Source organism: Bufo bufo, chromosome 2 (genome assembly GCF_905171765.1).
Source record: "Bufo bufo chromosome 2, aBufBuf1.1, whole genome shotgun sequence".
Taxonomy (NCBI): Eukaryota; Metazoa; Chordata; class Amphibia; order Anura; family Bufonidae; genus Bufo; species Bufo bufo.
This window is the reverse complement of record NC_053390.1, coordinates 385529483-385547713: the sequence shown is the minus strand read 5'-3', so window position 1 is coordinate 385547713 and position 18231 is coordinate 385529483.

Below are 18231 nucleotides of genomic sequence, written 5' to 3'. Positions count from 1 at the left end.
TTTTTTCCTGCGTACGCTGACTGTGGCCGGCACTCTTAGCGTCCGGCCACTGTTAGCGCATCGCACACCCCACCACTGATCAACTTCGGACGGTTGATCAGCGAGTTTGAATTTATTTTTATTTTTTTCACATTTTTTGTCCTTTTTTTATTTAGTTTTTCAATTTTTTTTTGTCTGTTAAGTTTAGGGGTAAGTTAGTGAACACCCGTGCCCACACACACACGCACACCAAATAAAGTTTAACATGCACGCACACGCACACACACACTCCCCTTGGCCCGACGTATGTTCTAGGCAGAGGAGGCATACGCCTAGCTTGCCTCCGAGTCCGAGAGCTCCAGTGAGGACGAGGATGACCCCACTTTCCTTTTGTCATCCGCGTCCTCCTCATCATCTAGCGATGATGATTAGAGTTGAGCGGACACCTGGATGTTCGGGTTTAACAGGTTCGGCCAAACTTGCAAAAAAAGTTTGTGTTCGGGACCCGAACTTGACCGCGAACCCGAACCCGAACCCCATTGAAGTCAATAGGGACCCGAACTTTTGGGCACTAAAATGGCTCTAAAATAGTCCTGGAAAGGGCTAGAGGGCTGCAAAAGGCATCAAAATGTGCTTAAGAGCATGGCAACTGTTCTGCAAACAAATGTGGATAGGGAAATGACTTAAAATAACATAAAATACAGAAAAATGAAAAATAACAATCTGGATCTAGGAGTAGGAGGTTGAGGAGGCGGTGTAGGTTGACGTGGCGGTGTAGGTGGAAGCGGCGGTGAAGGAGGAATAGGTAGCCAACACTGATTTGTGTTATTTTTTATTTTTAAATTGGGACATATAACAAAATAAAACAAAGAATAAGTGCACTTGAGTACAAGAATGGATGGTTGAGGCTGGTATAAATGTCTATTCTGCACAAGGTACGGACAAGTCCTGTGGAATCCATGCCTGGTTCATTTTAATAAACATAAGCTTGTCCATATTGGCTGCGGCCTGTGATAATGCTCTCTGCCGTACTAAACACACGTTCACACTATACACTGGCTGCAGGGCAGGTCAGCACTTTTTTAAAATTAAAATGGCTGTAAAATAGTCCTTGAAAAGGCTAGAGGGATGTAAAAGGCAGTAAAATGTGTTTAAGAGCATGGCAAATGCTCTGCAAACAAATGTGGATAGGGAAATAACTTAAAATGAAATGAAATAAGTAAAAATTACAAATTATTAACCTGCAACTCAGAGGAGGTGAATATGGAGTCGGAGGTTGAGGAGGCGGTGAATGTGGTGTTGTAGGTGGAGGCGGCAATGGAGGAGGAAAAGGTAGCCAACAAAGAAAACAAAGAATCATTGCACTTGACTTGAGTACAAGACTGTATGTTTGATGGTGGTATAAATGTTTATTCTGTACAAGGTACAGACAAGTCTTGTGGGATCCAAGCCTGGTTCATTTTAATGAACGTGAACTTGTCCACGTTGCCTGTGGACAGGTGGCTGCGTCTGTCTGTAATGACGCCTCCTGCCATGCTAAATTACTGTTCGGAGAGTACACTGGCTGCAGGGCAGGCCAGCACCTTCAAGGCATACAGGGCAAGCTCTGGTCATGTGGACAATTTGGAGACCCAGAAGTTGAATGGGGCCGAACCATCAGTCAGTACGGGTAGACGTGTGCACAGGTACTGTTCCACCATGTTGTTCAAATGCTGCCTCCTGCTAACACGGTCCATATCAGCAGTTGGGGCTGGTTGTTGCGGCGAGGTGACAAAGCTTTTCCACATGTCAGCCATGCTAACCCTGCCTTCTGAGGTGCTGGCGCTGACACAGCTGCATTGGCGACCTCTTCCTCCTCCCCTGCCTTCGCCTTGTGCTTCCACTTGTCCCCCGGCGTCATTCGGGAATGCTCTCAGGAGCGCGTCTATCAGCGTGCGCCTGTAGTCGCGCATCTTACGATCACGCTCCAGTGAGGGAATTAAGGACGGCACATTGTCTTTGTAACAGGGATCCAGCAGGATGGCCACCAAGTAGTCAGCACACGTTAAAATGTGGGCAACTCTGCAGTCGTTGCACAGGCACTGCAACATGTAGTCGCTCATGTGGGCCAGGCTGCCCAGAGGTAAGGACAAGCTGTCCTCTGTGGGACATATCCAGAAACTGGAGGCCATATCTCCAGAAGGATATAAAAACTCTAGAGAGAGTTCAGAGAAGAGCTACTAAACTAGTACATGGATTGCAGGATAAAACTTACCAGGAAAGGTTAAAGGACCTTAATATGTATAGCTTGGAAGAAAGAAGAGACAGAGGGGATATGATAGAAACTTTTAAATACATAAAGGGAATCAACTCGGTAAAGGGAGAGGACGAGGCCGTTCTTCCACAGCTACACGTCCTACTGAACCTACTACCTCAGGTCCCAGTAGCCGCCAGAATCTACAGCGATATTTGGTCGGGCCTCATGTTAAGGCCTGAGCAAGTACAGGCGCTAGTCAATTGGGTGGCCGACAGTGGATCCAGCACGTTCACATTATCTCCCACCCAATCTTCTGCAGAAAGCGCACAGGTGGCGTCTGAAACCCATGCACATCAGTCTGTCACATCACCCCCGTGCATATCGGGGAACCTGTCTGAGCCTTAAGTCATGCAGCAGTCTCTTATGCTGTTTAAAGACTCTGCTGGCAGGGTTTCCCAAGGGCATCCACCTAGCCCTTCCCCAGGGGTGGAAGACACAGAATGCACTGACGCACAACCACTTATGTTTCCTGATGAGGACATGGGAATACCACCTCAGCACGTCTCTGATGATGACAAAACACAGGTGCCAACTGCTGCGTCTTTCTGCAGTGTGCAGACCGAAAAGGAGGTCAGGGAGGAAGACTGAGAGGAGGACGATGCAGGGGACGATGAGGTCCTAGACCCCACATGGAATTAAGGTGGTGCCACTGACTTTCAGAGTTTGGAGGAAGAGGCAGTGGTGAGACCGAGCCAACAGCGTAGCAAAAGCGGGAGCAGGGTGCAAAAGCATAGCTGCCGTCGCCAAAACAGTTCGCCTGCTACTGGCCACCGTCACCAGGGACCGAGCACACCAAAGGCAGCTTCAAGGAGTTCCCTGGCATTGCACTCCTTCACACAATGTGGTGACAACAAGACCCGAGTGGTTTGCACGCTGTGCCATCAGAGCCTGAAGCGAGGCATTAACGTTCTGAACCTTAGCACAACTTGCATGACCAGGCATCTACATGCGAGACACGGGCTGCAGTGGAGTAAGCACCCTCAAAACCAAGAAAGGGCTCAGGCCCCTCCTGCTCCCTCTTCTGCTGCTGCCTCTGCCTCTTCCTCCGCCTCTGGAGGAACGTTGGCACCTGCCGCCCAGCAAACAGAGGATGTGCCACCAACAACACCACCTCCGTCACCAAGCATCTCCACCATGTCACACGGAAGCGTTCAGGTCTCCATCTCACAAACCTTTGAGAGAAAGCGTAAATTCCCCCCTAGCCACCCTCGATCCCTGGCCCTGAATGCCAGCATTTCTAAACTACGGGCCTTTGAAATGCTGTCATTCAGGCTGGTGGAGACGGACAGCTTCAAACAGCTCATGTCGCTTGCTGTCCCACAGTACGTCTTTCCCAGCCGTCACTACTTCTCCAGGAGAGCCGTGCCCTCCCTGCACAACCAAGTATCGGATAAAATCAAGTGTGCACTGCGCAACGCCATCTGTGGCAAGGTCCACCTAACCACAGATACGTGGACCAGTAAGCCAAAAAACTGTATTTCTGTCCTAAATGTGACAGTGACTTATGCACGTGTAATCCCAGATGTGCAGTATATTAGAGGCTTTTTTCACCCTAACCAAAAAGCTGTATTTCTGTCTGAAATGTGACAGTCACTTATGCTTGTCTAATCCCAGATGTGCAATATATTAGAGGGTCTTTTCACCCCAGTATACCAAAGCTGTATTTCTGGACTTGCAGATAGCCTATGCTGGTGCACTATCGTTGCATAAAATGGCTGCCGATTATGTATTGATATTGACTAACTGAAGAAAAAAAAGTTTGTTTTCAGCAGTAGTTGGCTCAGGGCAGGCTTAAAAAAATTGTGCACTGCACCCACAAAACACTTTTTCTGTAGATCGCTGAGTACATAAACCAGTTCTTGATAAGATTTCTCCCTCACAGCAGCTGCAGCCTCTCCCTACACTAATCCGAGCAGAGTGACGGGCGGCGCTACGTGACTCCAGCTTAAATAGAGGCTGGGTCACATGCTGCACTGGCCAATCACAGCCATGCCAATAGTAGGCATGGCTGTGATGGCCTTTTGGGGCAAGTAGTATGACTCTTGTTAATTGGCTGCTTTGCAGCCTTTCAAAAAGCGCCATAAAAATCGACGAACACCGAACCCGAACTTTTACTTAAAGGTTCGGGTTCGGGTCCGGGTGCCGAAAACCCTAAAGATCAGAACAAACCCAAACTTTACAGTTTGGTTCGCTCTAATGATGATGAGTCCCCAAGGCGGCGGAGACGCTGCCAGGCGGAGCAAGGGGACCGCCATGCTAGGGACCCTGTGGCCCACACTAGTACGAGCAGCTCTGGGGCTTGTACTAGTTATCCGGCCCACCAGTTAAGTCCACTTGAGCCCCCCGCCGGTGAACTTGTCTGGTGTACCCCAGAGCATTTTGAACCCGCGATTCCTGATTTTGTAGGCCAACCAGGAATCCAGATTTCCACAGTGGGCTTCACTGAATATGACTATTTTTGTCTTTTTTTCAGTGACCACCTTTCAAATTTGATGGGTGAGCAAACAAACCTGTACGCTTAACAGTTCGTTGCTGAACACCCGGGCTCCTTTTTGGCTAGGGCTGGTGGCTGGACTCTGGTCAGTGCAGCCGAGATGAGGACGTTTTGGGGCCTCGTGCTGCATATGGGCCTAGTCAAAAAACCTAGTGTCAGGCATTACTGGAGTGGGGACGTCCTCTACCAGACCCCACTTTACAGTACGGCCATGAAACGCTCCCGGTTTGAGGCCATCCGGAAATGCCTGCATTATGCAGATAATGCAGCATGTCCGCCCCAAGGTGATCCTGCCTATGACCACCTGTACAAAATCAGGCCAGTCATCAATCACTTTGGGGCCAAATTTGTGCAGGCCTATGTACCTGGAAGGGAGGTCGCGGTTGATGAGTCTCTCATTGCTTTCAAGGGGAGACTCATTTTCCGCCAGTATGTTCCCTCTAAGCGGGCGAGGTATGGCGTGAAGCTGTGCAAACTTTGTGAAAGTACCTCAGGGTACACTTACAAGTTTCGTGTGTACGAGGGGTGAGATTCCTGTATTCAACCCCCAGAATGTCCCCCCACTCTGGATGTTAGCGGGAAACTTGTGTGGGACCTTATGCACCCACTGCTAGATAAGGGTTACCACCTGTACGTGGATAACTTTTATACTAGTATCCTCTTGTTCCAGTCCCTCGCCGCCAGATCCACGTCCGCTTGTGGGACCGTGCAGAAAAATCAACGAAGCCTCCCTACCCACCCCCTCCAGGTACCTATCCCCAGGGGTGTGACCCATGCCCTTACCAGTGGAAACCTGTTTGCTGGTCAGATATAAGGACAAGAGGGATGTCCTTGTACTGTCCACAATTCACGGTAATGGCATCACCCCTGTCCCTGTGACGGTCCTCAAGCCCGATTGTATCGTTGACTACAATCGGTATATGGGAAGAGTTGATCTCTCTGATCAAGTCCTCAAGCCATATAATGCCATGCGCAAAACCCGGACATGGTACAAAAAAGTTGCGGTCTACTTGGTGCAGGTAGCCTTGTACAACTCTTTTTTGTGCTGTCCCGGAGCGCTGGCAATACAGGGACATTCCTTCATTTCTATGAGGCAGTCCTCAAGGACCTGATCTTTTCTGACTGGGAAAGAGCAGGTTAGAGTACCTTGGGAACTGGAGGCGCCCGGATCGTCCCTGGCCAACACTTTCCAGGTGTGGTCCCCCATACTGGAGAGAATGGACGAACCCAAAAAAGGTGCAGAGTGTGTCACAGGAGGGGGATACGGAAGGACACCACTACTCAGTGTGACACGTGCCCCGATCATCCGGGCCTCTGCATTATTGGTTGCCTCAGGGAGTACCACACTTCCATGGAGTACTAAATTTAAATACCCCTTCCCCAATTTAGCCACTGACAATAGGATAAAAAACTATGGTTCTCAAGACTTGAGGCGCTAAAACAAATTATATTTTTTTTATATTTGTAAAGCTAAAATAAATAAAAAAAAGTTGACATATTAGGTATCTCCACATCCATAAGAATCTGCTCTATAAAAATACCCCATGACCTAACCCCTCAGATTAACATAAATGTAAAAAAAAAAAAAAGTGCAAAAAAAGTTTTTTTTTGTCACCTTACATCACAAAAAGTGTAATAGAAAGCGATCAAAAAGTCATATGCCCCCCAAAATAGTGCCAATAAAACCGTCCTCTCATTACGCAAAAAATGAGCCCATACCTAAGATAATCGGCTAAAAACTTAAAAAAAAACGAATCTTAGACTATGGAGATACTAAAATGTTTTTTTTTGTTTATAAAAAGATAATAATGTAAAACATAAATAAATAAAAAAAGTAGACATATTAGGTATCGCCGCGTCCGTAAGAATCTGCTCTATAAAAATACCCCATGACCTAACCCCTCAGATGAACACGGTTAATAAATTTAAATTTGTTATAATTAAATAAAAACCGTGCCAAAACAGCTATTTTTTGGCAAATTTTCCATTTTAATCATTTTTTTTCCAGTAACAAAGCAAGGGTTAACAGCCAAACAAAACTTAATATTTATTACCCTGATTCTGCAGTTTACAGAAACACCCCATATGTAGTCGTAAACTGCTGTGTGACCAAACGGCAGGGCGCAGAAGGAAAGAAACGCCGTACAGTTTCTGGAAGGCAGATTTTGATGGCCTTTTTTTTTTTGCACCATGTCCCATTTGAAGCCCCCCTAATGCACCCCTAGAGTAGAAACTTCATAAAAGCGACCCAATATAAGAAACTACACCCCTCAAGGTATTCAAAACAGATTTTACAAACTATATTAACCCTTTAGGTGTTCCTCAACAGTTTATGGTAAATGGAGATTAAATTTCAGAATTTCTATTTTTGGTAACCTTGACTCACAAAAATGTAATATAGATAAACAAAAAATCATATGTACCCTAAAAATAGTCCCAACAAAACTGCCACCTTATCCTCTAGTTTCCAAAATGGGGTCACTTTTATGGAGTTTCTACTCTAGGGGTGCATCAGGGGGGCTTCAAATGGGACATGGTGTAAATAAACCAGTCCAGCAAAATCTGCCTTCCAAAAACCACACGGCGCAACTTTCCCTCTGCGCCCTACTGTGTGCCCGTACAGTAGTTTACGACCACATATGGGGTGTTCCTGCAAACTACAGAATTGGGGCAATAAATATAGCATATTGTTTGGCTGTTAACCCTTGCTTTGTTACTGAAAAAAATGGATTAAAATTTGAAAATTTGCCCAAAAATTTAAATTCGCAAATTTCATCTCCATTTGCCATTAACTCTTGTGGAACACCTAAAGGGTTAACAACGTTTGTAAAATCAGTTTTAAATACCTTGAGGGGTGTAGTTTCTAGAATGGGGTCACTTTTTTGGAGTTTCTACTCTAGGTGTGCATCAGGGAGTCTTCAAATGTGACATGGCAGCTTAAAGGGTTTCTGTCACCCTGCAAAACTCATTATTTTTTTTTGGGATAGTTAGATTGCTCATAGTGCGATATAGCAGAATATAATGCTCTTACTTACTTTCATGCGGCCGATTCTTTATAAAACAAACTTTTATAATATGTTAATGAGGGCTCTACCAGCAAGTAGGGCGTCTACTTGCTGGTAGCTGCTGCAGAAATCCGCCCCCTCGCCGTGTTGATTGACAGGGCCAGCCGTGATCTCCTCCTCCGGCCGGCCCTGTCAGTAATTCAAAAATCGCGCGCCTCGCGTCATTCGGCGCAGGCGCTCTGAGATGAGGAGGCTCGTATCCTCAGCACTCCCTCAGTGCGCCTGCGCCGATGACATCACCGAAAGAGAAGACGTCATCGGCGCAGGCGCACTGAGGGAGTGCTGAGGATACGAGCCTCCTCATCTCAGAGCGCCTGCACCGAATGACGCGAGGCGCGCGATTTTTGAATTACTGACAGGGCCGGCCGGAGGAGGAGATCACGGCTGGCCCTGTCAATCAACACGGCGAGGGGGCGGATTTCTGCAGCAGCTACCAGCAAGTAGACGCCCTACTTGCTGGTAGAGCCCTCATTAACATATTATAAAAGTTCGTTTTATAAAGAATCGGCCGCATGAAAGTAAGTAAGAGCATTATATTCTGCTATATCGCACTATGAGCAATCTAACTATCCCAAAAAAAAAAAATGAGTTTTGCAGGGTGACAGAAACCCTTTAAATTTATCCCAGTGAAATCTGCTTTCCAAAAACTATATGGCGTTCCTTTCCTTCTGCGCAATGCTGTGTGCCCGTACAGCAGTTTACGACCACATATGGGGTATTTCTGTAAACTTCTGTAAACATAAATATTGAGTTTTGTTTGGCTGTTAACCCTTGCTTTGTAACTGGAAAAAATGCATTAAAATGGAAAATCTGCCAAAAATTTGAAATTCTGAAATTATATCTCTATTTTCCATTAATTCTTGTGGAACATCTAAAGGGTTAACAAAGTTTATAAAATCTGTTTTGTATACCTTGAGGGGTGTAGTTTCTTAAATGGGGTAACTTTTTTGGAGTTTCTACTCTAGGGGTACATCAGGGAGACTTCAAATGGGACATGGTGTAAAAAAAAACAGTCCAGCAAAATCTGCCTTCCAAAAACCGTATATCCTTTCCTTCTGCGCAATGCCGTGCCCCCGTACAGCGGTTTACGACCACATATAGAGTGTTTCTATAAACTTCTGTAAACATAAATATTGAGTTTTGTTTGGCTGTTAATTCTTGCTTTGTAACTTGAAAAAAATGGATTCAAATGGAAAATCTGCCACAAAAGTGAAATTTTGAAATTATATCTCTATTTTCCATTAATTTTTGTGGGACACCTAAAGGGTTAACAAAGTTTGTAAAATCGGTTTTGAAAACCTTGAGGGGTGTAGTTTGTAAAATGGGGTCATTTTTGGGTGGTTTCTATTATGTAAGCCTCACAAAGTAACTTCAGACCTGAACTGCTCCTGAAAAAGTGGGTTTTGGCAATTTTCTGAGCAATTTCAAGATTTGCTTATAAAGTTCTAAGCCTTCTTAAGTTCCCAAAAAATAAAATGGCATTCACAAAATGATCCAAACATGAAGTAGACATATGGGAAGTGTAAAGTAATACCGTATTTTCCGGTGTATAAGACGACTGGGCGTATAAGACGACCCCCAACTTTTCCAGTTAAAATATAGGGTTTGGGCTATACTCGCCGTATAAGACTACGCCTCCAACGCTATTTACTTTGGCATCAAGATCTGCAGGTAATTGTTGTGCAATTTTCGTCTTTTGCCTCAGTATCCTATTATGCCTTTCCAAGAATCTAGTACACCAGGATACAGTGATCTTAAATCTGTTGCTGTGATCTGGGTTAGATTTGGCCCACTGAAGTGAAAACAAACGTATTTTATTTCGTGTCACTACATAACCGTTTTGGCGATGCTCATTCACCATGTCTGCTATATGTTTTTCGAGTTCTGGCCAATGTGGGGTGCCTCTTCTTAATGCACACTTGCCCTTTGGCATACTCTTTAATGCTTTTTCATTTGCTTTCCAGTCCCGAACCATCTTTTTTGTTACTCCATATTGTCTTGCAGCAGCGCAGTTATTATGTTCCATGGCAAAGTTTACAACTTTAAGTTTTAAACTGGCTTCATATTTCTTTCTTCTTGCTGGTAGAGCCATGATTGGGTTTTGACTGTTAGCCATTTGTATACTGTACTGTATGTACTGGTGCTGTACTGTATGAACCGGTACAGATACTGGTGCTGTACTGTATGTACAGATACTGGTGCTGTACTGTATTCACCACCACATGTATCTGCTCTCCAGATAGACTCTGTTTTTTCACCACAGATAAGATGCACACCAAACTTCATTAGAGATCCGCCGTTCCAATATTAGAATTGGCTGAAGTGCAGATGCTCTTGCTTCCCCTTGCATTCCCTCAGAATCGCCAATCCCACCCAGTATTCAACAACCAGCCAATCACGGCAAGTGATGTACCGGTATTTTCTGTGCACATTCTTTTGTAAATACAGATAGGGACATGGGAAATTAAGAAAAAGATGACTAAAAATTATAATATGCTTAACCACTTTATTACTGGACAATTCTATGTTTTTGCTTTTTCGTTTTTTTTTAACTCCCTGACTTTCCTGAGCCATAACTTTATTTTTTTTCCATTTGCATAGCTATATGAGGTTTGTTTTCTTTTTCTTTTTTGCTGGATAAGTTGAAATTTGTTGTGGAACCATTTGATATTGCATGCGATGATGTGAGAAGCTGGAAAAAAATTCCAAATGTGGTGGAATTGGGCCATGGCATCTGAAAAGTAAAAAACCCTTAAGCACATGCTTCACAGCCACAAACACATTACCTTTGCTGAGAGGAAGGAGTTCCTTGGTAGCAAGAGGCCACAGCCTGCAGGTTGCAAGATTGCATTGGAATATACTGAATTTTGTATTCATAAATGGATACAACTCTAATGATTGCATGTTGGGGTCTCTTTTGGAGCCTAAAAAAAAGTTTTAAATTCTTAAAAGTTTTTTTAAATATTTTTTCTAAAAATCACTCCCCTTCTCCAAAATAAAAATAAATAATAATAATAAAAAAATTGTCTGTATTGTTAATAAAAATAAAAATATTTATCCCATCAAAAATGCCAATGGTTGATTCATAGTTTTTTTTTGTCACTTCACCTCCTCAAAAAAATTAAATGAAAAGCTATCAAAAAGTCATACACACCCCAATGTGGTATCAATAAAAACCACAGATCATCCAGCAAAAAGTTAGCCCTCACACAGCTCTGTAAAGTAACTATAAAAAAGACAATGAAAAAAAATTCTAGTTTTTCTAAGTTTTTCTTTTTTTTGTATTAAAACACAAGAAAAACTATATAAATGTGGCATTGTTGTATCGCCGTCTATTGAACATTGTAAAAACAAAACTCATAAAACTATGGTAGAATTGCATTTTTTTTTCTAATTTCAACCCACTTGGAATTTTTTCCAGCTTAATACATTGAATGCAACAATAAATGGTGCCATTAGAACATACAACTTGTCCCACAAACAACAAGCCCTCATATAGCTATGTGAACGAAAAAAAAAAAAAAGTTATGGCTCCGGGAAGGCAGAGAGTAAAAACAGAAAATCTCCTGATCCTGTAGGGGTTAAGTATTATTTGGCAACTTTTACTATGCACTGCTTTTATTTTCATTTGTTACAATTTTTTTTGCTTCTATATTATTTTTATATGACTAATGTTTTATTTTATATATACAGTACAGACCAAAAGTTTGGACACACCTTCTCATTCAAAGAGTTTTCTTTATTTTCATGACTATGAAAATTGTAGATTCACACTGAAGGCATCAAAACTATGAATTAACACATGTGGAATTAATTACATAACAAACAAGTGTGAAACAACTGAAAATATGTCATATTCTAGGTTCTTCAAAGTAGCCACCTTTTGCGTTGATAACTGCTTTGCACACTCTTGGCATTCTCTTGATGAGCTTCAAGAGGTAGACCCCTGAAATGGTTTTCACTTCACAGGTGTGCCCTGTCAGGTTTAATAAGTGGGACTTCTTGCCTTATAAATGGGGTTGGGACCATCAGTGGCGTTGAGGAGAAGTCAGGTGGATACACAGCTGATAGTCCTACTGAATAGACTGTTAGAATTTGTATTATGGCAAGAAAAAAGCAGCTAAGTAAAGAAAAACGAGTGGCCATTATTACTTTAAGAAATTAAGGTCAGTCAGTCAGCCGAAAAATTGGGAAAACTTTGAAAGTAAGGGCTATTTGACCATGAAGGAGAGTGATGGGGTGCTGCGCCAGATGACCTGGCCTCCACAGTCACCGGACCTGAACCCAATCGAGATGGTTTGGGGTGAGCTGGACCGCAGAGTGAAGGCAAAAGGGCCAACAAGTGCTAAGCATCTCTGGGAACTCCTTCAAGACTTTTGGAAGACCATTTCAGGGGACTACCTCTTGAAGCTCATCAAGAGAATGCCAAGAGTGTGCAAAGCAGTAATCAAAGCAAAAGGTGGCTACTTTGAAGAACCTAGAGTATGACATATTTTCAGTTGTTTCACACTTGTTTGTTATGTATATAATTCCACATGTGTTAATTCATAGTTTTGATGCCTTCATAGTCATGAAAATAAAGAAAACTCTTTGAATGAGAAGGTGTGTCCAAACTTTTGGTCTGTATTGTATATATATATATATATATATATATATATAAACTGGGAAAGCGAAGATGCAGCACACTCTCTTGTTCGGGTGCAAGTCAGGCTGGTGTGGACCAGCACCTGGGTCCAATTCAGTAAGACGAAAAAAAGCCAGCAGCAAATATTGGTAATTGGTAAATATTTCCTCCCTTACATTGAATGATGCACAACGATCCGTGTTGGACAAGGGGCTTTCTTTTTGCCCCGTCTCCAAGACGGATTGGTTCAACATGGAGTTGGATTTACATAGGTTCTTACGGACTATCAAGTTAAAAATCTGGTTCTCTACACAATGTCAAGCAACTAGAAGTGATGAGGATAGGTTATCCGAATTATCTTTGTGCAATACAGGGTTGTATCTAAAGAGCAATTTTAACCCTGCTATAGATCATCCAGCGGTTGATGCTTTTTTTCTGGCAGTGAGGAGAGATATTGATATGTTAAAACATGATTCTGACACTAATTGCCTGAAATACGGTAATATTACATCTCAAGAGATCGCCGCGGTGGACTCTCTGGCCTCCGACTACAGCCTCACCATCAAGTCTGCGGACAAGGGTGGTGGGGTTGTGGTCATGGACACCAGTGAGTACATCCGGGAGATTCATGGCCAATTGAATGATATACAGGTGTACAAGCGAGTCACACAAGACTCTAAATTTGGCTTGCTAAGGGAGTTGCGTGACATTTTGAATCAGGCCTTAGAAGCTGACATCATTGATGCTAAGCTATTTTCCTACCTTTATTGTGACAAACCTTGTACATCCATATTGTACACCTTACCCAAGATCCACAAGAGACTGGATTCCCCCCCCCCGGACGACCCATTGTGTCCGGGAGGGGTTCTCTATTCTGTCATGTGGCTATATTTTTGGACAAAATGTTACGTCAATATGCTACATCCTCAAAGTCCTACATTAGGGACACCAGTGACTTTTTGTCCAAAATAGATGATCTCGCTATACCTGTAGGCGCCACTCTGGTATCATTCGACGTGTGTAGCCTATACACGTCGATTGACCATGAGTTGGGCCTCCAGGCAGTAAAAGCATGTTTAAGACATTCAGAGTATACCGAAACTTGCCAAACTTTCATGCTGACACTTCTGAGATTTGTTTTGACCAAAAATTATTTTCTTTTTCAGGACGACTTCTTTGTGCAGATGCGTGGGACTGCGATGGGGTCCAACGTGGTGCCCACTTATGCTAACATCTACATGGCCCACCTTGAGGAGTCGTTTGTGTATGGCAGCCACCACTTCAGACAAGTTCTGGGGTGGTGGCGCTATATCGACGATATCTTCTTTGTGTGGACGGGCGACACGTTGGGCCTCCTCGCGTTCCACACATTTCTCAATGAGATCGATCCTATGGTAAAATTTACTGTGGTCCACTCTACAGAGAAACTACAATTTCTGGACACAGAGGTCCGGATCATGGGACGGGGATTGGTTACTGACCTTTATGTGAAAAGCACTGACAAAAATACGCTGTTGCGTTATGACAGTCATCATCCCCGCTCCATGATCCGGTCGTTGCCCTATAGTCAATTCCTCCGAGTTAAGAGGATCGTGGGGGACAAATTGACTAGGGACACACGATTCAATGAAATGGGTCAGAAATTTGCGGTTCGAGGATATCCCAAGAAATTGATTAGGGGTAGTATTTTTCGAGTTGACAGTAACTCCAAACAAAGCCCTAAAGAGGGCTCTGCTAAAGCCCCCCCGTATTCCCTTTGTCTCTCAATTCTCTGCTGACAGTCCGCAAATTGTGGCTGTCATCAGGAGACATTGGAAGATGATAGGGAGCAGTTTCCACCAGGTTGATGAGTTCCATTCACCCCCACTATTCTCCTACCGGAGAGGGCGCAATTTGGGCGACAGGCTGGTGAGGTCTGACGTGGGCAGCGGCAAGACCAGTGTGAGGACACTTTGTGGTTCCACGCGGACTGGCTGCTACCCTTGTCACCATTGTATAAACTGTAATCTCATGTTGAAGGGGGATTCATTTCCTAATCCGGCTACCAATAAAAAGATCAAAATCACCCAGTATTTGACCTGTGACTCGTCCTACGTGGTCTACCAGCTATCATGCCCGTGTGGGAAGTGGTATGTTGGTGACACTGCTAAATCAACATCGATACTCCATTAGAAAAGAAAAAATGGATCTGCCAGTGTCTAAGCACTTCAAAGAGGCGGGGCACTTGGAAAAAGATCTGAGGTTCCGCATATTAGAACAGATACAAATGGGCAGGCGGGTGGGGAGATAGGAAAGCCCTCCTTAAAAAGCGAGAGTTATTTTGGATTTTTACTTTGAAAACCTTGAGGCCTAATAGCCTGAATGTTGACTTTTGAGTGGAATAGTGGTGTCTCTCCCCGTGTACCGTGTTGTCCGTAGTCCTGAACTGGGTATAGTGAACATGTGTACAAAACAATCAAGTTGAATTGGTTTTAATATTTTCTTTTTGTTTTTATAGATTTGGCTATTAATCACAGTCATGACTGACATCCTGCATAAAGACAAGAGCATCCTGAGTCGTACCAGGTACCCGCAGTTTGTTTTATTGTATCACACATGGGGATGATTGCCGGGTCTGAGTCTTGCTTCATGTGTGGCGCTTGATATATGTTAGTGGGTGGCCTACCCGTATAGTGAATAAGTCTAATATTTTAATTAGAAGTTACTGATGTTTGTAACACCAAGGGTTACATTAGGTCTGGCGCTAATCGTTCAGTGCGCTCAGTGGATTGGTGGGGTGACTCAAGGGTGACGGACGGTGACGGTTCGCAGCGATGACTCGCTGCGACGCCACCGCCGCCTGATCACGGCTATGACCTGGCTGTTGGTACGGTTGGTCTCAGCTGTGGGACACCATCCTTTCCTGCTATGCGCACATATTGAGTGAATTTACTGCCAGATCACAGGGTTGACAGGACGCTGGGTCCTAGGTTCCCATGTGTGCGTGATTCGCATATCCTCTGGGAGCTTTAGTATCGATGCGATCCTGAACCATAGCCCTCTATTGAGTTCCTTTAACTTTTTTTGCTTATCTGTTTTTGCCTGATCATATGACAAGGATCACATGACTATTTGTGGGAGGCCCCGTCTGCATGGACATGCGCACATTGGGAGCCGGCAGGCCAAGCCATCTTGGATGTGGGTTCTATTCAGTTCTCCTGCGCTCGAGGGATCGCAAGATTTAGTGTTCCCGCGCATGCGCAGGGACTGAGTGGGGATGCCACCGAGACCGCGATGCTCCATGTTTGCAGCTTATCAGCTGATTGTGAGTTTTTTAAGTTATCATGTAACAGGGTACACCTGCACCAAGTAATGAGTAATTACACTGTATTATGTATGTTCACGATACACTATGTAATTGATTACGGAACACTGTGAATGTATTGCACTTATGAATTTTGGATACTGTTAATGAGATTTGTTATATGTTTTAAATGTTGAAATCATGAATTTTGCTCATGTTTATATTTGATTGAGTTGATTATATCTCTGATTGATACACCTATATATTATGTGATTGTAACACATGTGCACTAAGCTTGAGAAAGACCGCAACAAGCGTTTGAAACGTCGCTGCAACCTGACTTTGGGTGAATACACCGCTTTTTGAAATTCATGGTGTGCTGCTGGCTTTTTTTTCGTCTTCATATATATATATATATATATATATATATATATATATATACACTGCTCAAAAAAATAAAGGGAACACTTAAACAACACAATGTAACTCCAAGTCAATCACACTTCTGTGAAATCAAACTGTCCACTTAGGAAGCAACACTGAGTGACAATCAATTTCACATGCTGTTGTGAAAATGGGATAGACAACAGGTGGAAATTATAGGCAATTAGCAAGACACCCCCAATAAAGAAGTGGTTCTGCAGGTGGTGATCACAGACCACTTCTCAGTTCCTATGCTTCCTGGCTGATGTTTTGGTCACTTTTGAATGCTGGCGGTGCTTTCACTCTAGTGGTAGCATGAGACGGAGTCTACAACCCACACAAGTGGCTCAGGTAGTGCAGCTTATCCAGGGTGGCACATCAATGCAAGCTGTGGCAAGAAGGTTTGCTGTGTCTGTCAGCGTAGTGTCCAGAGCATGGAGGCGCTACCAGGAGACAGGCCAGTACATCAGGAGACGTGGAAGAGGCCGTAGGAGGGCAACAACCCAGCAGCAGGACCGCTACCTCCGCCTTTGTGCAAGGAGGAACAGGAGGAGCACTGCCAGAGCCCTGCAAAATGACCTTCAGCAGGCCACAAATGTGCATGTGTCTGCTCAAACGGTCAGAAACAGACTCCATGAGGGTGATATGAGGGCCCGACGTCCACAGGTGGGGGTTGGGCTTACAGCCCAACACCGTGCAGGACGTTTGGCATTTGCCAGAGAACACCAAGATTGGCAAATTCGCCACTGGCGCCCTGTGCTCTTCACAGATGAAAGCAGGTTCACACTGTGCACATGTGACAGACGTGACAGAGTCTGGAGACGCCGTGGAGAACGTTCTGCTGCCTGCAACATCCTCCAGCATGACCGGTTTGGCATTGGGTCAGTAATGGTGTGGGGTGCCATTTCTTAGGAGGGCCGCACAGCCCTCCATGTGCTCGCCAGAGGTAGCCTGACTGCCATTAGGCACCGAGATGAGATCCTCAGACCCCTTGTGAGACCATATGCTGGTGCGGTTGGCCCTGGGTTCCTCCTAATGCAAGACAATGCTAGACCTCATGTGGCTGAAGTGTGTCAGCAGTTCCTGCAAGATGAAGGCATTGATGCTATGGACTGGCCCGCCCGTTCCCCAGACCTGAATCCAAATGAGCACATCTGGGACATCATGTCTCGCTCTATCCACCAACATCACGTTGCACCACAGACTGTCCAGGAGTTGGCAGATGCTTTAGTGCAGGTCTAGGAGGAGATCCCTCAGGAGACCGTCCGCCACCTCATCAGGAGCATGCACAGGCGTTGTAGGGAGGTCATACAGGCACGTGGAGGCCACACAAACTACTGAGCCTCATTTTGACTTGTTTTAAGGACATTACATCAAAGTCGGATCAGCCTGTAGTGTGTTTTTCCACTTTAATTTTAAGTGTGACTCCAAATCCAGACCCCCATGGGTTGAAAAATTTGATTTCTATTTTACATTTTTGTGTGATTTTGTTGTCAGCAAATTCAACTATGTAAAGAACAAAGTATTTCAGAAGAATATTTAATTAATTCAGATCTAGGATGTGTTATTTTTGTGTTCCCTTTATTTTTTTGAGCAGTGTATATATATATATATATATATATATTACAATTCAGTTTTAAACCATGAAAATATTCCCTATAAAATCATAAATGTACAGTATTTGCCATTGTAATGTTAGCACTGTTGCCTTGCAGCTCTGGGGTTGTAGGTTCAAATCTAACCAAGGGCAACATCTGTATGTCTGAATCTACTCTCTGTGTTTGCGTAAGTTTTCAAGGTAAAATGAATTCCTATACAATTGACCCTAGTTGGTGTTGGGGTTGAGTGCCTGTATGTCAGCCACCGATTACTGTGCTTCATGCACTTTGAGTCCAATTTGTGAGAAAAGCATCAGAAATGTTTCTCGTTGTAAAGGAGGAACTTCTGGCTTTGACCTAAAGTATACCTGCATTAAAAAAAAAAAAAACTTGCATAATTGCTGTGCTTCTTAGTACAATCATAACTGTGAAGGAGCAGTTATGTTTGGGCTTCTCTTAAGTCTCTATC